General features: G+C 49.2%; 1 pseudogene; it reads left to right on the forward strand.

Annotated features, from left to right (window-relative positions):
• Positions 1 to 5940: 5940 nt before the first annotated feature.
• LOC135506636 (cytosol aminopeptidase-like) overlaps positions 5941 to 8616 on the forward strand; it is a 34932-nt pseudogene continuing 32256 nt past the window's right edge.

The following is an 8616-nucleotide window of genomic DNA, read 5'->3' on the forward strand; positions in this document are numbered from 1 at the left end:
TACCCCTACCAACACCACCACCAACACCACCACCACACCACCACCACAAATACTACCACCACTACCCCTACCACCACCAACACCACCACCACACCACCACCACAAATACTACCACCACTACCCCTACCACACACCAACACTACCACCACACCACCACCACAAATACTACCACCATCACCCCCACCACCACCACTACTACCCCCACCACCACCAGCACCCACACCACCACCACCACCCACACCACTATTACCACCACCACCACCACTACTACCACCACCCCACCACCACCACCACCACCACTACCACCACCACCACCACCACCACCACTACCACCACCAACACCACCCCCACCACCACCACCACCCCCCACCATCACCCACCCACACCACCACCACCCACCACCACCACTACCACCACCACCACTACCAACCCCACCACTACCACTACCACCACCACCACCACTGGCTCACTCTGTCTCTGTCTCTGTCCCTGTCTCTTGCTCTCTCTCTCTCTGGCTCTCTCTCTGGCTCTCTCTGTCTCTGTCTCTGACTCTCTCGCTCTCTCTCTCTCTGTATCTCTCTCTCTCTGTCTCTCTGTCTCTGTCTCTCTCACTCTCTCTCTCTCTCTCTCTCTCTCTCTCGCTCTCTCTCTCTCTCTCTCTCTCGCTCTCTGTCTCTGTCTCTCTCTCTGTCTCTCTCTCTCTCTCTCTCTCTCTCTGTCTCTCTCTGTCTCTGTCTCTGTCTCTCTCTCCTCTCTCCCTCTCCCTCTCCCTCTCTCTCTCTCCCCCTCTCTCCCTCTCTCTCTGCATCTCTCTCCCCAGGGGATTTGCGGCCCGTTGCTGGGATTGATGTCGTGACGTCAGTCAGAGCGCAGCTCCGACACAGTCTCTCCTCAGGGCCAGTAGGACTAATCCGCTGTGCGCGGAACAGACAGAACTGCCGGTCTAATCTCTGGTGAGAGGGGGACACGAAAGGGGAATGATGGGTACCAGGCACCGAGGGCTCGGACACACGCAGGAGGGGCTACGGGGCGTTATCGGCAGTGTGGGAAAGCATGGAGCACCCGCGCAACTCCCAGGGAAGAAGTGAACACAACGGCAGGTAGATGGGACAGTGCGAGAGAGAGACGGAGAGAGAGAGAGAGAGAGGGAGAGAGAGGGAGAGAGAGAGAGAGAGAGAGAGAGAGAGGGAGAGAGAGAGAGAGATTTAGCCTGCCTCGATAGAGTTTCACGGTACCCTACTCTAGTCTGTCTAATTTGCGTTTACTGGCGGTGAACTGAACTCTCACCTCGTCTCGTTAGTGTCGGGCGCGTGGAGTGGAGTGGTTTGGCGACTCCATTAAAACCGTTATTAACCTAATGATGTCACTCGTGGGGTTATTTCCTTCTTCGGTAAGGTCGCGCTCTGTTCCTTTGACAGCTCACCAAACTACCGCCTCTCTGTCTGTCTGTCTGTCTGTCTGTCTGTCTGTCTGTCTGTCTGTCTGTCTGTCTGTCTGTGGCCTTCCTTCAGCGGCCTTCCTTCATAGCACGGTCACAAAATAATGAATACAGACTGGATCCGATAGTCTGTGTCCTTGCTCTGACAAGCGGACACAGAGTAGAGAATCCTGTCAGATCTATTCGTGCTATTTCTATCTGTATATTCAGTGTGTTTTAACTTCTCTGTTTAGCAGACTGAAAGATATGAGAGGAGAGAGTTGTTGTTGTTGACAGTAAACGGGTCAGGTGGTGATCAACAAACTGATCACTGCGACGGCCGGGTAGTTGGTCAACAACAAACAACAACAACAATAATAACAACAATAAGAGCGTTATATCCAACAAGCGTCTAGGTTTTTTCATATACAAACATAAATATATATTTCTACTAGGGCTCCCTCTTTTCATTTAACAATGAAGAGGTTTAATTGTTATGCGCAGTCAGACTCTAGCTCTCTCTCTCTAACCCGAACCCTGACCCTAACCCTGACCCTAACCCTGACCCTAACCCTACCCTAGCCCTACCCTAACCCTACCCTAACCATACCCTGACCCTAACCCTACCCTAACCCTACCCTGACCCTACCCTGACCCTAACCCTGACCCTAACCTGACCCTAGCCCTACCCTAACCCTAACCTTACCCTAACCTTACCCTAACCCTACCCTGACCCTAACCCTAACCCTGACCCTAGCCCTACCCTGACCCTAGCCCTACCCTGACCCTAACCCTACCCTGACCCTAACCCTAACCCTGACCCTAGCCCTACCCTGACCCTAGCCCTACCCTGACCCTAACCCTACCCTTACCCTGACCCTAACCCTACCCTTACCCTGACCCTAACCCTACCCTTACCCTGACCCTAACCCTACCCTTACCCTGACCCTAACCCTACCCTGACCCTACCCTGACCCTGACCCTAACCCTACCCTTACCCTGACCCTAACCATACCCTGACCCTACCCTAACCCTGACCCTAGCCCTACCCTGACCCTAACTCTACCCTAACCCGAACCCTACCCTAACCCTACCCTGACCCTACCCTTACCCTAACCCGAACCCTAACCCTACCCTGACCCTAACTCTACCCCAACCAAGCCCTAACCCTAACCCTAACTCTACCCTGACCCTAACTCTACCCCAACCAAGCCCTAACCCTAACCTAACCATACCCTAACCCTACCCTTACCCTAACCCTGACCCTAGCCCTACCCTGACCCTAACTCTACCCCAACCAAGCCCTAACCCCTAACCCTAACCCTGACCCTTACCCTAACCCTAACCCTAACCCTAACCCTAACCCTAACCCTAACCCTAACCCTAACTCTACCCCAACCAAGCCCTAACCCTAACCTAACCCTACCCTAACCCTACCCTTACCCTAACCCTGACCCTAGCCCTACCCTGACCCTAACTCTACCCCAACCAAGCCCTAACCCTAACCTGACCCTAACCCTAACCCTAACCCTACCCTTACCCTAACCCTACCCTAACCCTACCCTTACCCTAACCCTACCTTTACCCTAACCCTACCCTACCCTAACCCTACCCTTACCCTAACCCTGACCCTAGCCCTACCCTGACCCTAACTCTACCCCAACCAAGCCCTAACCCTAACCTGACCCTAACCCTACCCTTACCCTAACCCTACCCTTACCCTAACCCTACCCTAACCCTACCCTTACCCTAACCCTACCCTTACCCTAACCCTACCCTTACCCTAACCCTACCCTTACCCTAACCCTGACCCTAGCCCTACCCTGACCCTAACTCTACCCCAACCAAGCCCTAACCCTAACCCTGACCCTAACCCTGACCCGAACCCTACCCTAACCCTACCCTGACCCTAACCCTGACCCTAGCCCTACCCTGACCCTAACTCTACCCCAACCAAGCCCTAACCCTAACCTAACCCTACCCTAACCCTACCCTTACCCTAACCCTGACCCTAGCCCTACCCTGACCCTAACTCTACCCCAACCAAGCCCTAACCCTAACCTAACCCGAACCCTACCCTAACCCTACCCTTACCCTAACCCTGACCCTAGCCCTACCCTGACCCTAACTCTACCCCAACCAAGCCCTAACCCTAACCTAACCCGAACCCTACCCTTACCCTACCCTTACCCTAACCCTGACCCTACCCTAACCATAACTCTACCCTAACCCTAACTCTACCCTAACTCTACCCCAACCAAGCACTAACCCTAACCTAACCCTACTCTAACCTAACCCTACACCTAACCCTAACCCGAACCCTACCCTTACCCTACCCTTACCCTAACCATAACTCTACCCAAACCCTACCCTTACCCTACCCTTACCCTAACCCTAACCCTAACTCTAACCTAACCCTAACCCTAACCAAAGCCTAACCCTAACCCTAATCTAACCTAACCCTACACCTAACCCTAAACTAACGCTAACCTAACCATACCCTAACGCTAATCTAACCTAACCCTGACCCTAACCGTACTCTAACCTAATCCTAACCCTAATCTAACCCTGACCCTAATCTAACCTAACCCTGACCCTACTCTAACCTAACCCTGACCCTAACCCTAATCTAATCTAACCGAACCCTAAACCTAAACTAACGCAAACCTAACCCTAACCCTAACCTAACCCTGACCCTAATCTAACCTAACCCTGACCCTAATCTAACCTAACCCTAACCCTAACCCTGACCCTAATCTAAACTAACCTAACCCTAACCCTAACCCTAACCCTAATCTAACCTAACCCTAACCCTAACCCTAAACTAACCCTAACCTAGCCCTGACCCTAATCTAACCTAACCCTGACCCTAACCCTAATCTAACCTAACCCTAACCTAACCCTGACCCTAACCCTAATCTAACCTAACCCTAACCTAACCTTAACCTGACCCTAATCTAACCTAACCCTACCCCTAACCCTAAACTAACACTAACCTAACCCTAACCCTGACCCTAATCTAACCTAACCCTGACCCTAACCCTAATCTAACCTAACCCTAACCTAACCCTAACCCTAACCCTAACCTAACCTTAACCCTGACCCTAATCTAACCTAACCCTACCCCTAACCCTAAAACTAACGCTAACCTAATCCTAACCTAACCCTGACCCTAATCTACCCTAACCCTGACCCTAATCTAACCTAACCCTAACCCTGACCCTAATCTAACCTAACCCTACCCCTAACCCTAAACTAACGCTAACCTAACCCTAACCTAACCCTGACCCTAATCTAACCTAACCCTAATCTAACCTAACCCTAACCTAACCCTAACCCTGACCCTAACCCTAATCTAACCTAACCCTAACCCTGACCCTAATCTAACCTAACCCTACCCCTAACCCTAAACTAACGCTAACCTAACCCTAACCTAACCCTGACCCTAATCTAACCTAACCCTGACCCTAACCCTAATCTAACCTAACCCTAACCTAACCCTAACCCTAATCTAACCTAACCCTAACCCTAATCTAACCTAACCCTACCCTAATCTAACCTAACCCTGAGCCTAACCCTAATCTACCCTAACCCTACCCCCCCAGCCTGCCTCAACAACAAGATGAACTAGGTGAATATCTGTCTTCACCTGGCTGAAGTACACTTCATTATAGGACATTGTCTGTGTAGCCGAGTAGACAGGATAGTATCAGTGAGGAGAGATGGGCTGGTCGCTCTGTCAAGAAGTTCACAGCATATGGACAATAACTGTTTTCCACGGGAGAGACCCTGGGGGGGGAGAGAGAGAGAGAGACAGAGAGAGAGAGAGAGAGCTGTGAAACTATGTCGTGAGAGAAAAGAGAGCGCAGTAGGTTAGTGGTAGGGAGAGAGAGAGAGGGAGCTGTGAAACTATGTCGTGAGAGAAAAGAGAGCGCAGTAGGTTAGTGGTAGGGAGAGAGAGAGAGAGCGCAGTAGGTTAGTGGTAGGTAAACTCTTTGCTTTACTCTTTGCTAAATCGTCCGGTAGTTTCCATGTCCTCTACTTCTTACAACTTCAAAACTCTGCTGGTTGGCTGACTGCTCCTACAGCACCGGATCAGAGCGCAGCCGTAATGCCGCCCTGTGTCCCCTCTCTCCCCAACAGGGACAGCGACACGACCCTCCGACTCACCCTGGAGGACCGAACTCTTCCCCGGGCACAGTGCTGTTAGAAGCGGCGCCGGGCTGGAAGAAGAAGGGACTCAGAGTGTCGGAGCTCCGCTATAGCCTTTTTGTCTGGGACTGGGACTGCACCGGGACAGACAGACAGACGTTCCGCCATGAGACATTAGCGGCTACCGCCTGACACACAGCCAAGTCGGACTTCCAGTCTTCACAATGAGTCGTTAAATTCCTGCTCTCGTCTCCGGAGTGGAGGTGAAGAGAAGGCAGCGAAGAGTTTCATTCATCTCTCTTCGTGTGTGTGTGTGTGTGTGTGTGTGTGTGTGTGAGCTGGACCGCGTTCCAGCCGTGGTGGACGTTAAGATGCGGTGGATAACGCTGTTAGCAGTGGGTCTAACGGTCTGGACTACTCTGTCTCACTGCTTCGACTATGAAGAACCCAGTTTTGACTATTACAACGAAGGAGACAAGACGGAAAATATAGACTACAAAGACCCGTGTAAAGCCGGTGAGTGTGCGCTCAATTCCCGCTCTACGTTACTAGCAGTGTGTGTGTGTGTGTGTGTGTGTGTGTGTGTGTGTGTGTGTGTGTGTGTGTGTGTGTGTGTGTGTGTGCGTGCGTGCGTGTGTGCGTGTGTGTGTGTGTGACCCATTTATGACAGTCTAGTTTAACCAGAATGTCATCTAAGGAACTACAGAAGCCTAAACAGTCAATTCATTTTAAGGTAGGAAGGACAACCGGACAGGAAAACATCTCCACTAATATAGACCAATGGTATGCCAGTAGGACATCCAGACTAATATAGACCAATGGTATGCCAGTAGGACATCCAGACTAATATCGACCAATGGTATGCCAGTAGGACATCCAGACTAATATAGACCAATGGTATGCCAGTAGGACATCCAGACTAATATAGACCAATGGTATGCCAGTAGGACATCCAGACTAATACAGACCAATGGTATGCCAGTAGGACATCCAGACTAATATAGACCAATGGTATGCCAGTAGGACATCTCCATTAATATAGACCAATGGTATGCCAGTAGGACATCCAGACTAATATAGACCAATGGTATGCCAGTAGGACATCCAGACTAATATAGACCAATGGTATGCCAGTAGGACATCCAGACTAATACAGACCAATGGTATGCCAGTAGGACATCCAGACTAATATAGACCAATGGTATGCCAGTAGGACATCTCCACTAATATAGACCAATGGTATGCCAGTAGGACATCCAGACTAATATAGACCAATGGTATGCCAGTAGGACATCCAGACTAAGATAGACCAATGGTATGCCAGTAGGACATCCAGACTAATACAGACCAATGGTATGCCAGTAGGACATCCAGACTAATATAGACCAATGGTATGCCAGTAGGACATCTCCATTAATATAGACCAAGGTTATGCCAGTAGGACATCCAGACTAATATAGACCAATGGTATGCCAGTAGGACATCCAGACTAATATAGACCAATGGTATGCCAGTAGGACATCCAGACTAATACAGACCAATGGTATGCCAGTAGGACATCCAGACTAATATAGACCAATGGTATGCCAGTAGGACATCTCCACTAATATAGACCAATGGTATGCCAGTAGGACATCCAGACTAATATAGACCAAGGTATGCCAGTGGACTAATATAGACCAATGCCAGTAGGACATCCAGACTAATATAGACCAATGGTATGCCAGTAGGACATCCAGACTAATATAGACCAATGGTATGCCAGTAGGACATCTCAGACTAATATAGACCAATGGTATGCCAGTAGGACATCCAGACTAATATAGACCAATGGTATGCCAGTAGGACATCCAGACTAATATAGACCAATGGTATGCCAGTAGGACATCCAGACTAATATAGACCAATGGTATGCCAGTAGGACATCCAGACTAATATAGACCAATGGTATGCCAGTAGGACATCTCCACTAATATAGACCAATGGTATGCCAGTAGGACATCCAGACTAATATAGACCAATGGTATGCCAGTAGGACATCCAGACTAATATAGACCAATGGTATGCCAGTAGGACATCCAGACTAATATAGACCAATGGTATGCCAGTAGGACATCCAGACTAATATAGACCAATGGTATGCCAGTAGGACATCCAGACTAATATAGACCAATGGTATGCCAGTAGGACATCCAGACTAATATCCAGACCAATGGTATGCCAGTAGGACATCTCCACTAATATAGACCAATGGTATGCCAGTAGGACATCCAGACTAATATAGACCAATGGTATGCCAGTAGGACATCCCACTAATATAGACCAATGGTATGCCAGTAGGACATCCAGACTAATATAGACCAATGGTATGCCAGTAGGACATCCAGACTAATATAGACCAATGGTATGCCAGTAGGACATCCAGACTAATATAGACCAATGGTATGCCAGTAGGACATCCAGACTAATATAGACCAATGGTATGCCAGTAGGACATCCAGACTAATATAGACCAATGGTATGCCAGTAGGACATCCAGACTAATATAGACCAATGGTATGCCAGTAGGACATCCAGACTAATATAGACCAATGGTATGCCAGTAGGACATCCAGACTAATATAGACCAATGGTATGCCAGTAGGACATCCAGGCTAATATAGACCAATGGTATGCCAGTAGGACATCTCCACTAATATAGACCAATGGTATGCCTGTAGGACATCCAGACTAATATAGACCAATGGTATGCCAGTAGGACATCCAGACTAATATAGACCAATGGTATGCCAGTAGGACATCCAGACTAATATAGACCAATGGTATGCCAGTAGGACATCCAGACTAATATAGACCAATGGTATGCCAGTAGGACATCCAGACTAATACAGACCAATGGTATGCCAGTAGGACATCCAGACTAATATAGACCAATGGTATGCCAGTAGGACATCTCCACTAATATAGACCAATGGTATGCCAGTAGGACATCCAGACTAATATAGACCAATGGTATGCCAGTAGGACATCCCACTAATATAGACCAA

The sequence above is a fragment of the Oncorhynchus masou genome, chromosome 20 (genome assembly GCF_036934945.1).
Source record: "Oncorhynchus masou masou isolate Uvic2021 chromosome 20, UVic_Omas_1.1, whole genome shotgun sequence".
In the NCBI taxonomy this organism is placed as follows: Eukaryota; Metazoa; Chordata; class Actinopteri; order Salmoniformes; family Salmonidae; genus Oncorhynchus; species Oncorhynchus masou.